Raw genomic sequence first — 13,828 nt, 5'->3', positions numbered from 1 at the left:
TCGAGGCCTGGTTTAACAACTACCGCCATTGGCACCGATGACCCACAGGGAAGCAATGGAAACCGAGCCATTGTATGTCAAAGACGGAGAAGAGGAAGGTGTGTTCGGAAGCCGAGACAGAAATGGAAAGGCAAGAGCCTGGGACTGAGAGTGGGGACTCTGAATACTGGGACTATGACAGGAAATTGTAGAGAGTTGGTCAACATGATGCAGAGAAGGAAATTGGTATACTCTGTGTCCAAGAGAACAGGTGGAAGGCTAGTAAGGCTAGAAGCTTAGGAGCATAGGAGCAGGCTTTAAGTTGTACTATCATGGTACAGACAAGAAGAGAAATGGAGTATCTTGAAAGAGGAGTTTGTTAGGAATGTTATGGGGGTTAATGTCACCTAGATAGACTACATCTTGTATAGACGAGGTAACCTGAAAGAGATCAGTGACTGCAAAGTAGTTGTAGGTGAGAGTGTAGCCAGACACCATAAGCTGGTGGTTTGTAGGATGACTTTGGTGACAAGGAAGATCAAGAGGACAAAGACAGAGCAGAGGACAAAGTGGTGGAAGCTGAAGGGGGAGGAGGGTTGTATGGTTTTCAGGGAGGAGTTGAAAAAGGCTCTTGGTGGTCAGGGAGAGCTTCCAGATGATTGGACAACAACAGCTAGTATTATCAGGGAGACAGGTAGGAGAGTGCTTGTTGTGTCATCTGGAAGGAAAGTAGATAAGGAGACTTGGTGGTGGAATGAGGAAGTGCAGGAGTATATACAGAGAAATTGGTTAGCAAAGAAGAAGTGGGATACTGAGAGGACTGAAGAGAACAGACAGGAGTACAGGGAGATACAACGTAAGGTAAAGATAGAGGTAGCAAAGGCAAAACAAAGGGCGTACGATGACTTGTATGCTCGGTTGGATAGTAAGGAGGGTGAGAATGATCTATACAGGTTGGCGAAACAGAAATAATGATGAAGGATGAATAATGATTAAGGATAGAGAGGGAAATGTATTGACAGATGCTAGAACAGTGAAGGGAAGATGGAAAGAGTACTTTGAAGAGCTGATGAATGTGGAAAATGAAAGAGAGGCAAGGGTAAAAGAGGTGACTATTGTAGACCACAAAGTAGCAGAGATGAAGTCAGGAAGGCAGTGAAGATATTGAAGAGTGGGAATGCGGTTGGTCTCTCATGATATACCAGTGGAGGTGTGGGAGGTGTTGATTATTCAACAGGATCTTAGAGAGTGAGAAAATGCCGGAAGAATGGAGACAAAGTGTGATGGTGCCTATATTTAAGAATAAGGGGAATAAGAATGTGCAGAATTTTGACAACTATAGAGGGATAAAGTTGATGAGCCATACAATGAAGTTAGGGGAAAGAGTACTGGAAACTAGGCTGAGAGCAGAAGTCAGCATTTGTGAACAGCAGTATGGCTTCATGCCTAGAAAGAGTAGTGCAGGTGCAGTATTTGCTTTGAGATCTCTAATAGAGAAGTGCAGAGAAGGCAAGGGGAAGCTGCATTGTGTTTTTGTAGACCTAGAAAAAGCATATGACAGGATGCCAAGAGAGGAACTCTGGTATTGTATGAGGAAATCTGGAGTGGTAGATAGGTGTGCCAGACTGGTGCAGGACATGTATGATAGCTGTGAGACAGTGGTGCGGTGTGCTGTGGGGGTAACAAAGAAGTTTAAGGTGGAGGTGGGACTCCATCAGGGATCAGCTCTGAGCCCCATCTTGTTTGTAGTCATGATGGATGGAGTGACAGATGAGGTTAGACGGGAATTTCCATGGACCATGGTTGTTTGCAGATGACATTGTAATCTGTAGTGAGAGCAGAAAACAGGTTGATGAAAATCTAGTGAGGTTGAGGTATGCGCTAGAGAGGAGACGTATGAAGTTTGTCACAGCAAGACAGAATATATGTGTGTGAATGAGAGGAACTCAGGTGGAACGGTGAGGCTACAGAGAGTGGAGATCAAGAAGTTGGAGGATTTCAGGTACTTGGGGTCAACAGTCCAGAGCAGCGGAGAGAGTGGAATAGAGGTGAAGAGACGGGTTCAAGACGGTTGGAATGGTTGGAGAAAAGGGTCAGGGGTACTATGTGATAGACTATCATCCATAATAAAAGGAAAGGTGTACAAGTGGTGAGACCAGCGATGCTGTATGGCCAAGAAACAGTTACAATGACAAAAAGACAGAAGGCAGATCTAGAGGTCACAGAGATGAAGATCTTGAGGTTCTCTTTGGGAGTGACCAGGATGGATAGGATTAGGAATGAGTCTTTCAGAGGAACAGCACATGTTAGATGTTTTGGAGAGAAGATCAGGGAAGCCAGACCGAGATGGTTTGGTCATGTACAAAGGCGGGATAGTGAATATATTGGTAGACGGATGCTGAAATTGGAGCTGCAAGGCAGGAGGTCTCAAGGAAGACCAAAGAGAAGATTTATGGACATAGTGAGAGAGGATATAAAGGTAGTTGGTGTGAGAGAGGAGGATACAGAGAATAGGGTTAAATGGATAAAGTTGATTCACTTAGGAGACCCTTGTAGGGAAAAGCCAAAAAGAGAAGAGATTACTATTATTAATAGAATAAGCTGTTCAGAAAATGAATGAATGTATGAATAAATACAGAATATGATGTCATCCCCAAAACCCTTAAAATACTTCCCAACATCAATGAGTACTTGCTCGGGGAGTCCTGTGAGTTTCATCAGTTAGATGTGAGTGAATAAGAGGAGATGGGATTTCTCTGTGAGAGCTCCAACAATACATCCCATCCCAGGCCGTCTTTGGTGCATCATCCGGTGCGATAATATTACTTCCTGTTCATCCATTAAAAATGTCCCACCGTATTAAAGCATGTAACTATCTAAGAGTTATTACGACACTTGTTTGCGGAAGCATGAAATAAAAATAATCAGATGGATGGTTGAAAGAAAATGAACTCACATCAAGATGTCTTTCCTATCAAGATTGTTGTTTGGTTTCGACGTCCCAAAGTGATGAATGTGGTTTAAAGAGACTGGGAAGCAACTTTATGAAAACCCATCACCGTATCTCGGCTCGGTCTTTCGAATTATGGGTTCTGATAAAAATATTGTCAGAGACTTTCATCACTAAAAATGACGGCAGCCTTCCATGACTAAAGCTTTTTAATCCTTCAGCATAAAGACACAATGACAAGCTACAATGTTCTTACAATGTTTGAATAATGAGGATAGTAGTTTTTCCGATATCGGTACACTGGCCCGTTTACTCACAACGCAGAGCCAATGCCTGCCTTCCAAAATGTTCATCCAGATTCCTGTTTCATTGTTGCATCACCTTGCGAGACCGACACGAATGCATAAATCGATTCCATATGGTTTCCGATGTACCGGTTTGAAGATGCAACAGAAGCAGTTCAGCCAATCAGCACGGGTTTTGGGGTTTTGAACAACGGCGGCTGATCCCGGAGAGCTGGGTGGATTAAAGGGGGGCTCCTTTGCTGAAGGCTCTCTAAATGGGGATTGCACTTTCACTTTAATGGCCCTGACTTCAGTGATGACAGACAGATGGTTTGTCCAATCACCTGCCAAGTGCTTTTTTGAAAGTACAGTCGCTGGCAGGTCTTTTCCAGATGGTTCTCTGAAATCAACCATCTGCTTGTCTTCATTTGTTTCAAGCACATTGTGCTGATAGGATGAAGAACAATCTATGTAGCGGTCAGAATATACAGTGATTAAACGTGAAAAACTCTAGATAGCACTTCGATGTAAACTACTAAATTAATAAAGGCGTAGCAACCACTATAACAACATATATAATAATAGCAATAATTATAATAATAATAATACTGATGATTTATATCTACCCATGTTATCCTGTTACTTATATTTTCATTTTTTTATTAAACCTTTAACGTGGAAAAACTCAGTGACATAAACAGTCTTTTTTTCAAGAGTGACCTGGCCAAGATTCGCAGCCATACAAATCACAGGTTTCCACAACATAAATTAAAAACAACTACATACCTGCAGATTCAGGAAAGGCAATTTCATGATTGCAATCCTGGGACCACATAAGCAGCACACTTTTATTTTGCCAATATTTCTTAAGATTGTTCAATTTCCACTTTTTTTTTATTTATTTTTTTATCATTATCATTTTTTATGTCACAGTAGTGGAGCATATTCTTTTCATATCAAAAAAGTAGTACTCTCACAGAAGAGGACGGGTGGATGAATAGTAGTGTGTGGACTGCACAAAATGAAAAAAAAAAAAGTGAGACATTTTTAAAGAACATGAAAGGCACCTTTGGAAGCGATAAGCGCTGAGGGACAATAGACCTTGAAGGTGGTGATAATGCAGCACCATTGAAAGCCAACCGTCCTAAAATTTCCCAGAGGAAAAAGAAGAAGTAGGTGGGGCGGTCTTTACAATAAATGGGCGTCCTAGAAATGCAGGCTTTTTGATAGATGTACTTCTTTGCGGAAAAAAAAAAAAAACATGTTCAAAAGAATGGAATTAAATCAAATCATGATCTATCTATCTATCTAGATAGATGGATAGCTATCCATCTATCTGCCTGGCTACTTAACTAATGACTTGATAACCGGCTAGCGAGCCAGTTAGACGGTCATTAAACTATTTTTTTTCATGTCAATTGACTTGAATACCATTCATTTGAATACATACAGTAGCCACATAATTAATTAGTTAACAAACTATGTTGGTATCTGACTAGCTAACTTATGACTCAGTGGCTAGCTAGCTATCTAGCTGGCTACTCAATCATGTCATCAGCTTTTGATATGATTCATTTGAATATTTACATAGCTAGCTAGCTGAGTTTAAGCGATAAATTGGAAAACAAGGAAAAGTGCGAGCAGAAAAAATACACTATTTGCGTTAAAAAAAATAAAAAAAGTAAGTGAGGAAAAGACAAAATGAACTGTCTGAAACCCCCTAGCCGCAAGTTATCGTTCCAACAGTGACTTCATTACCATCATCATTTATCAAAATGTCACATCTTTCTGACTCAGTGCTCTCAGTTTGTAAAATTGGCCTTCCATTAAAAAAGTGAAGGACACCTGAGTTCCTTGAAATGCTTTTGTGGAGCCATGGAAAACACAACAGTGAGCTTTTCTCTGCACTGCAGTTGCAGACATCTGAATTATTTTCACAAGACCCTCCTGTATCTTTATTTTAACTCTTGTCTTTTAATTTCTTCTCAAGCTTCCAAGTTATTTCGGAGAAAATGTAAAAACACATTGACATATTCAAACCTTATCATATTTGAACCTAAGCAAATCTGGGAAAAGAAAAATGCCTTTTCTTTCTTTCTTTCTTTCTTTCTTTCTTTCTTTCTTTCTTTCTTTCTTTCTTTCTTTCTTTCTTTCTTTTTTTCTGTCTTGTTTATTTATTTTTCAATTTTTCTGTATGTGTGTTGATTTTATTTTATTTTATTATTTATTTTTAATTGAATTTTGTTTCAGTTCAGGTTCATGACCATTGCTGTAATCCATTCTTCTCCCTCAGAACTCCCTGAGTTCCTACTTTTTTTGAAGTTCATCCTTTCACTCCTTAATCAGCTGGACTGCTCAGCCGTTCACCAAGCCTGCACCCTGTTTGTCCTCTTGAAGACTTGTGGGTATTAATCTTTCCTTTCTCTGTGATCCAAGGATTTAGAATATCTGCAACATGGCCAGTCATCACACAAAACCTAAATAAATAAATAGAACATAATTATAATGGTAATAATAAAACATAATTACAATAACATGACTACATAACAGTACAAAAATGGGATTCAAACCAAAATACCACTCTGTATGACATTTTTTGAAATATAAATATTTAGTCTGAGCTTGAGCAATGTAATATACTCTCTTAAACTCCTATCTGCATTGCTTTGCTATTTATTATTCTTTTTTTTTATTTATTTGTTTATTGTTTATTTGTTTTTACATTTATTTGTTTGTGTGTGATTATTTATCTCTTTATAATGAATTCCCTCCTGAACATTCACTGGTTGCTGTTTAAAAGGTCTTTATTTCCAAACTAATGTTTAGTGAATCAGATGGTAATATTTATGAAAAATAATAGCTCCCCTCTAGTCTCTATTTTGTTAACTATTTCAGTTGAACATAAACTGCATTTCTGTTTTTGTATTTTCTCAATATTAAGCTGAAAGATGTTTTTTTCTTTTTTTTTTTTTTTTTTTCTCACCTGCAACTGACGGTAAACATGGAACACTTGAACTTTATTTCTTTTTTTTAACTTAATCACTGTATAAAGCCAAAGTGAACAAGCAGCCGGATGTAGCAGAGAAGCCGAGGGGTCTTGTCTGGATATTAATAACATATTCAGTGTTTGAACTAGCCGAGCCTCTCGAGACTCCGTCTGGCGAGACGTATGCCGAGTCAGATTCCTGCCAAATAGCAAAATCAGCCTGACCGTCTCTCTATTTTTTTTTTTTTTGTTTTTCTTTCTTTATCCTGTTATTGTTCAGCTGCCCCCGCAGACTTATCAGTCTGAACAGTGAGCTGACATTTTTTTTTTTTTTTTTTTGGGGGGGGGGATTATTTTTCATCTATTTGGATATTTTGTGATGTAAAGAGCTTAAGTAGTCTGGAATTAGAGAGCGGATGGCTGTTTGTTAAATGATCTCTATGCCCCTGGGGATGTAGACCTAAATCTATTTGGACATGGGCTTATAGTTTGTAAGCCTATTATTCCCCAATGTCTCTCCCTCAATGTGTGGTGCTCAAGTGGCATCCGTTGTGCCCTTGCTGCACCTATGCTGCCAGCAAACATGAACAGCAACCACCAGCTGACTAATTGTGCAATCTCATAAATCAGATGTAACATGGCCATCCCGCACAACTATACACACTATAAACACACTGACGTCAATGCAAACTTTTTTTTTTTTTAGGACTTTGAATCAGCAGCCTACCGTTTGGGTTGAGTGATGCAGAGGCTGAGCGGCATAACAAAAATATAACAAAAACAAGAAATCGATGCAAATGTTCAGGGTTATGACACACATCATAGGGGAAGAAAGCGAAACAAAACAAAGATCTGTCCTATATTGACTGAGATAAGCAGCAGTTATTGCATCAAAAACATCACTTCATACAAAATAATAAAAAAACAATATCAAAACAAAATGTCTGTGATATACACATGATATCGATTGAGTGATTGACTGATTAATTGATTGATTGATTGTCGATTGACCGATTGGTTTATTGATTGATTCATTGATTGACTCTTTGATTAATTCATTCATTGATATATATTCCAGTTATGCTGCACAACAGGCTGTGGGTGTAATAATAGAAATAATAATATTAACAATCATAATACTATTACTACTCTTACTCAAATAATACAAATAATTCTGTTACTACCACAACTAATACTACTACTAATAATAATGATGATAATAATACATTATGGCAGATCTTATTATTATTATACATGCATTATTAGTATTATTACCGTGATACATTTTTCACAATTTAATAAAATCAAAACAACTTAATCCCTCAATGATGAATATTTTTTGGCAACTCTCTCAAAAGCATTATTCTCTAAACTGGTCTGTTGTTTTTTTTTTTAATTTAAAACATGTTGCATATATTTATACAAATTTGCAACAACTTCTGTATTTGTAACATGTTGTGGCTCCTCAGATGTTAGATACCAAGCAGCCTGGGACTGAAGCACTTGTCTCCAATGATAACCTCTTGAGGTTGACCCACAGAGCTGGGTAAAAAAAATGAAAAATCATAAATGAAGACATTTCTATGAAAATTCTCAAGTGGCTTGCAGCTACAGGCCCCTCTGGGGTCCCACAGTGGAGAGGAAGTCGTACCATTTTTTTTTCAGCTGATCAGCTTTGAATAGATGGACATAAGATCCAGCCGTGAAACTGCAAGTTCTGGCTTTTACGGGAGGGGACATGAATATTTAATTGGCGATCCTGGGCGAGCGGCGCAGGCTGTTTGGACACAGAGGACGAATGTGACACGAGAAGCCACAGCCATGTCAAGGCTGATCTTTTTCCAGTCACCAACAATCTCCTGCGGTCGCTGAGATCAATACCGCGGCTAAATGATTCATAAATCAAACTTGTAACTCAAATTTTCTTCCTCGTAGGCTGACGTGCACTGTCAGTTCTGGCCCCTTCTTCCTCACCTGGCCACCTCTCTGGTCCATATGTTATTTGTCTCCATGGGCTGCCATTGATTAGAAGACCTTGAAGACTGGAAAAAAAAAAAAACAAAAAAAACAGTTTCCTCAAGCTTATCATATTTGCATCTATGTATTTATTAATTGATTATCTAATGATAATAATAGTAATAATACCAATTATATTACTGAGAAGAAGAAAAACAAGAAGAAGAGCAAGAAGAGAAATAGTTGTTATTAAATTATTAATGATTATTACAATAACAATAATATTATTATTGTTGATCTATCTATCTATCTATCTATCTATCTATCTATCTATCTATCTATCTATCTATCTATCTATCTATCTATCTATTCTTATTTATTTATTTGCTTACTGATATTTTTTTGTTGTTTATTTGTATTTATTTATATTTGCAGATTTGTTTTTTTATGTATTTATATCTATCGAACCAGTTATTTTATTTCTTTACTTATTTATTAATGGGCAACATGGTGGCGCAGGGGTTAGAGCTTCATCTTCACAGCACGAAGGACCCTGGTTCAATTCTAACCTTTCTGTGTGGAGTTGCATGTACTCCCCACTGTCTCGGTGGGTTTTCGGGTTCTCCGGTTTCCTCCCACATTCTATTTGGCCCTGAGTGGGTTAGGGAACGTTGTCTGTTTTTGTATGTGGCTCCCCGATTGACTGGCGACCAGTCCGGGGTGAACCCCGCCTCGCGCCTGATGACAGCTGGAATCGGCTCCAGCGTTCCCTGCAACCCTGAATGCAGGATAAGTGGTAGGAGATGGATGGATTATTTATTTATACATATATATATATATATATATATGTGTGTGTGTATTATTCATTTAATTTTTATATATGCATTCTTTTATACATCAATGTACTTTTTTTAATTATCATTGTATTTCTTTTTCATATACCTGTCTGCCTGTCTTTCTATTTCTATTTTATGTATTTTTCATTCCAATTACGATAGACTTTTGCTGTTGTTTGATTCCAGTATTTTCAGGAAAGTGTAGGAGATGATATAGTGGCTCTCTGTGTAAAGACAAAACACAAACACAAACACAAACACACACACACACACACACACACACACACACACACACACACACAAACAAGAAAAAGAAGCAAAAACGAATAAAGTAATGTATGAATTTATGTTTTAACTTCAGAGTAATTGATTGACTGTGCACATTTTATATCATTGAAGTGATTTTTTTTTCTACAAATGTCTACGCCTATGCCAAAAAAAAAAGCATGCGTGTGTGAAACACATGTGAAACGTGTTTCACATGATTTTTAGAGATTGATTTTAGATTTTTAATTTTAGACATGGGCGATATTTCAGGGCCCTACAGTTCACTACGTCTCCGTTGAATAAGACCCTTTGACTATGTCGAATTAATGCGTAATTAAGTGTAATTAAGTCTTTTTGAGGACTAATCGTGAAGTCGGTCCAAGGCCTTTTTTCCCTAATTCTTCAACCTCCACTCTGTGATTAGGCCACAGCACATTAATATTGTTAATTAAACAACCTTGACAGTTAATTTCTTGTTAATTAATACAAATGCTAATTAGGTGGCCCGGAATGCTCTTGCAGAAAAAATCTGTTGGGATTCTGGGATTTAGACAGAAAGTAGACACTATCAAAATCCGCCAATTAATATATATATATATATATATATATATATATATATATATATATATATATATATATATATATATATATATATATATATATATATATATATATATATATATATATATATATATATATATATATATATATATTATGTGTGTGTGTGTGTGTGTGTTTGTGTGTTAGTATACGCACATATAAACACATACACACGCAAAAAAGACATATGTAATCATATGTGTGTGTGTGTGTTTGTGTGTTTGTGTGTGTGTGTGGGTGTGTGTGTGTGTGTGTGCGTACGTTTGTATGTAGACATGTATGTATGTATGCATATATGTGACTGTGGGAGGCAATAAGTCACTGTGTGTGTGTATATGTTTGCATAAATTCAAGTCTCGGAATTACATAGACATATATGCATATATATGTGCATTTGCACATGCATACATAGAGAAAAATACAGATTTATATATATATATATGCATGTATGTAGACATGTATGTATGTATGTATATATGTATGTGTGTGTGTGTTTATATACATATATAAACACACACACACATATATATATATATATATATATATATATATATGTGTGTGTGTGTGTGTGTGTGTGTGTGTGTGTGTGTGTGTGTTGATATATATATATATATGTGTTTTTCATTTCAGATTTCAGAGTTTTATATATATACAGTATAAAACATTTGTCGATATATATACACGGACACAAACAAACACACATATATATATATTTCTATACTTATATGGCCTCCTATTTGAGGATTGTCTCTTTTCCTGTGCCAAAAAAAGGCCTTACACCCTTCCCATCGGACTGTTTATAACTCCACCCTTTTTCATCCTTAATGAGCTAATTGCCTTATTTCTTCATATAGAAATACGAAAAAAAAAGCATTTTTCTTTTTTTTTTTAAAGCCAATGACTGATCGGGAGCTAAATTGAGCCCTCCAGATGGTCCATTTGTGCGGAAGACTTCTCGGGCGGCCGACGACAGTGGGAGGGAATAAGTCACTGTCCGCGAATTAACTACCAAACGCATTACCTCCAAAATACATGCCATTTGGAGAACCACGTTCATTTCCTGACAACACCCCGGGGTCCTTTTACAAAAAAATAGTCACGAAGAAAAAAAAATTGCATTAGCATTAGCAGAACTCGAGATTGGAATATTATTATGTATTATTTTTATCTGCCCCCTTTCTCCCCAGACACTCACCTTAACCTCGCCGTCGTAATTGAATGAGCGGACGAGTGTAGGCGCAGCAGGTCTCGGGTGCGCGCCGGTCGAGTTTATTATCGTCCTGCCATGGCCCGTGTTGCCTTAATGACGGCAGAGAGCAGTGAGCGCCAAAGCTCGTTAGATGGGCCTTCCAGGTTAGCGTTTGATGGAGTGGCCAAGCGGAGGCCCGGCGGTAAACAACGAAGACCTAGGGTCTTGCGCGGCCGAGCAATTCGTGACCCGGTGGGCCGTCGAGGCTGCGCCGATTTTACGACGGTGGCTATAAAAGAATAACAGTCTCAGGAGAATTCGTCGGAAAGGGAGGAGAAAGTAAACATCAGTGCCGTCCAACAAACAAAGAGTCAAAATGACGGATTGCGAACATTACGCTTGTTTTGTTAAAGAGCGAAAAACACCGACTATGCACGAACGCGGTGCAGTACATTATGAGCATGAAATGGAGAACTTCAGAGGGATGGGTTCATTCTTTTTAAACCAATAAATTTTCAATCATGTGGAGAAAGTAGTTGAAAGTTAAGTTAGCTTGTGTTCACCAATATCATAAATCACGCACTATAAAAAAAAAAATATATATATATACATAAATACATACGCATAAAGATAAATGATCTGTCTAGATAAATCTATTTTAATAAATCTATTTTTTTATTAAGATAAAATAACTATTATCCATAGATAAAATATCTATGTTTTATATGTATTTATTATTGGCTTATATTCCATGTGTTTATCATATGCTATATCACTTATAATGTGATTTGAGCTTAAAATAACAAAAGAGATGTTTTATTCACAAACTTCCTTTCCCATGAGGCCAATAACAATAAAGATAAATGTTATGATAGGTTGGTCAGTAATTCTTTATGTTGTTATCCGTTTTTATTGTTGTTGTCTGTCCCTTTCAATGTTTCTATATATTGTCTATTTATTAACCTTTATCTCTGTGCTGCTGCGGCACCCAATTTTATCCAATAGTGATCAATGTAGCACTAAGAAAAGAAAAGAAAAGAAAAGAAAAGAAAAGAAAAGAAAAGAAAAGAAAAGAAAAGAAAAGAAAAGAAAAGAAAAGAAAAGAAAAGAAAAGAAATTGATCATTTTTAAGTTAAATAAAGTTAAATAAAATAAATACAAAATAAAATAGCTGCAGTATTGTTCATAGAAAAATGAAAAGGATATATGCAGTCTTATATAGAGACATTCATCTCTGAGCATTCATTCAGTCCTTCTTGTTAGTTCAAACACGTATCCCTTTTCTGGGACATTTCACAGCATCACTTACATTTAGCATCATTTGAACGAAGAAATTAACTGACGTCTTTTCCGTTTAAAAAAAAAAGTGGCAGCCGGAGAGAAAAGCTGCAGAAACTCGCTTGCTGTTGCTTATTATTATCGCTGAAGTTTCATGACACTGACGGCAGTCCTTCAGTACCTTTTTTTTTTCTTTGTTTCTTTCTTACTTTACTCCGGAATAGAAAGAGACCAAAGTCGAAGAGTTTTAATTTGGGTCTCCTTTTTCCCCACTCGACTTTTAAGACTGCGGTGACTTTGCTCTCTCGGTCCTTCGCGTTGACTTTGCCTCTTAGTGTGTGAGTTAAAGGGGAGGGGGGGACACTGCTGCTGTGCAACCGTCTGCGAACCCCCAATCCCCCCCAAACACCCACCCACCCCCAGCTCTCTTTCTCAGTCGATGTCACTCTATGTAACCTCTGAGGAGGCGCGTGAGGAGGCGGTCTCCGGGTCCGGGGCATCCATGTCCTTGACTGAAGGTCTAAAGCTGTGGGCTTTTATATATATATATATATGTTTTTTTTTTTTTTTGACGAGACTTCAGGGAAATCTCCAGCTCTCGCAGCACTAGCCACTGACCTCTTTCGATCTTCCCTATCCTTGAAGGTCCCGCCCATGTCTCCCCCAGGGTGTAATCCACCAGGCGGCACCCCGCTTCCCCCATTATTCAACCCTCCCCACCCCCCACCCCAAAAAAAAACACCATTAGCTTTATTCATCATCATAATGGGCCCACTTGTCATCTCAGATGCTAATGATATGTAACCAATAACTCCCATCCTCATTGTTTTTATTTTTATTCTATTCAATGGAGCCAATTTTCCCCTTGTATCAATTATAATGTTATTACCATTTGTTGCCGAAGTGACGTTAATGAATACGTCGATGCCCGGGGTCAGGAGGAGCATCCAAGCTTCCAAGTTATGCCCTGCTTACACCAAAAGTTTTTCTCCATCGAAGACTGAGAAGAAAATTTGATGAGTTTTGCACCGGAGTACTCCAGTCATCTAAATCCTTAAGTTTTGAGGAAAATCTGGTCCAGGATCCCGGCAATCAGTGAAGAATTTAATCCAGAGCTTTGAGTCTCACTGGTTGCAGGGTCTTCCCCTATCGCTCTTTCCCCTCGCCGGTGCCTCGCCGGCTTCTTCCCCACACCTTCCGCCAAGCCGCCCGTCTCTCAGCAGCCTCTCTCCCTGGTCAGTGTACGCTCGTGCCTTATACCCAGTTTCTGGCTGGGCCTCAACTGTTCGTGCATGCTGGAGCTTTCCACTTAGCCTCATCTATCCAAGCGCTGTTAAAGCAATCTCTCCCCAAACACTACACCCTTGCAAGCTACCACACCCCGTACCCCAGCAGAGCACTCATGCTCAAACTGAACCCCTACTTGTTCAGCATCAAACTAACACAATGCCCCCCTGCTGACAAACACTCCATCCTTGTCTGGTGCAGCGTCCTGGGTCCGCA

General features: G+C 38.3%; 1 pseudogene; it reads right to left on the bottom strand.

The window, feature by feature from the left end:
* Positions 1–395: 395 nt before the first annotated feature.
* Positions 396–13,028, bottom strand: LOC147215587 (uncharacterized; annotated as a pseudogene).
* Between the last annotated feature and the right edge of the window lie 800 nt (positions 13,029–13,828).

The sequence above is a fragment of the Fistularia commersonii genome, chromosome 31, assembly GCF_037954325.1.
Source record: "Fistularia commersonii isolate RoL2024-O1a breed Wild chromosome 31, RoL_Fcom_v1.0, whole genome shotgun sequence".
Classification (NCBI taxonomy): domain Eukaryota; kingdom Metazoa; phylum Chordata; class Actinopteri; order Syngnathiformes; family Fistulariidae; genus Fistularia; species Fistularia commersonii.
Note: the sequence above shows the minus strand (reverse complement) of the source record. Positions and strands in the feature narration are given on the sequence as shown.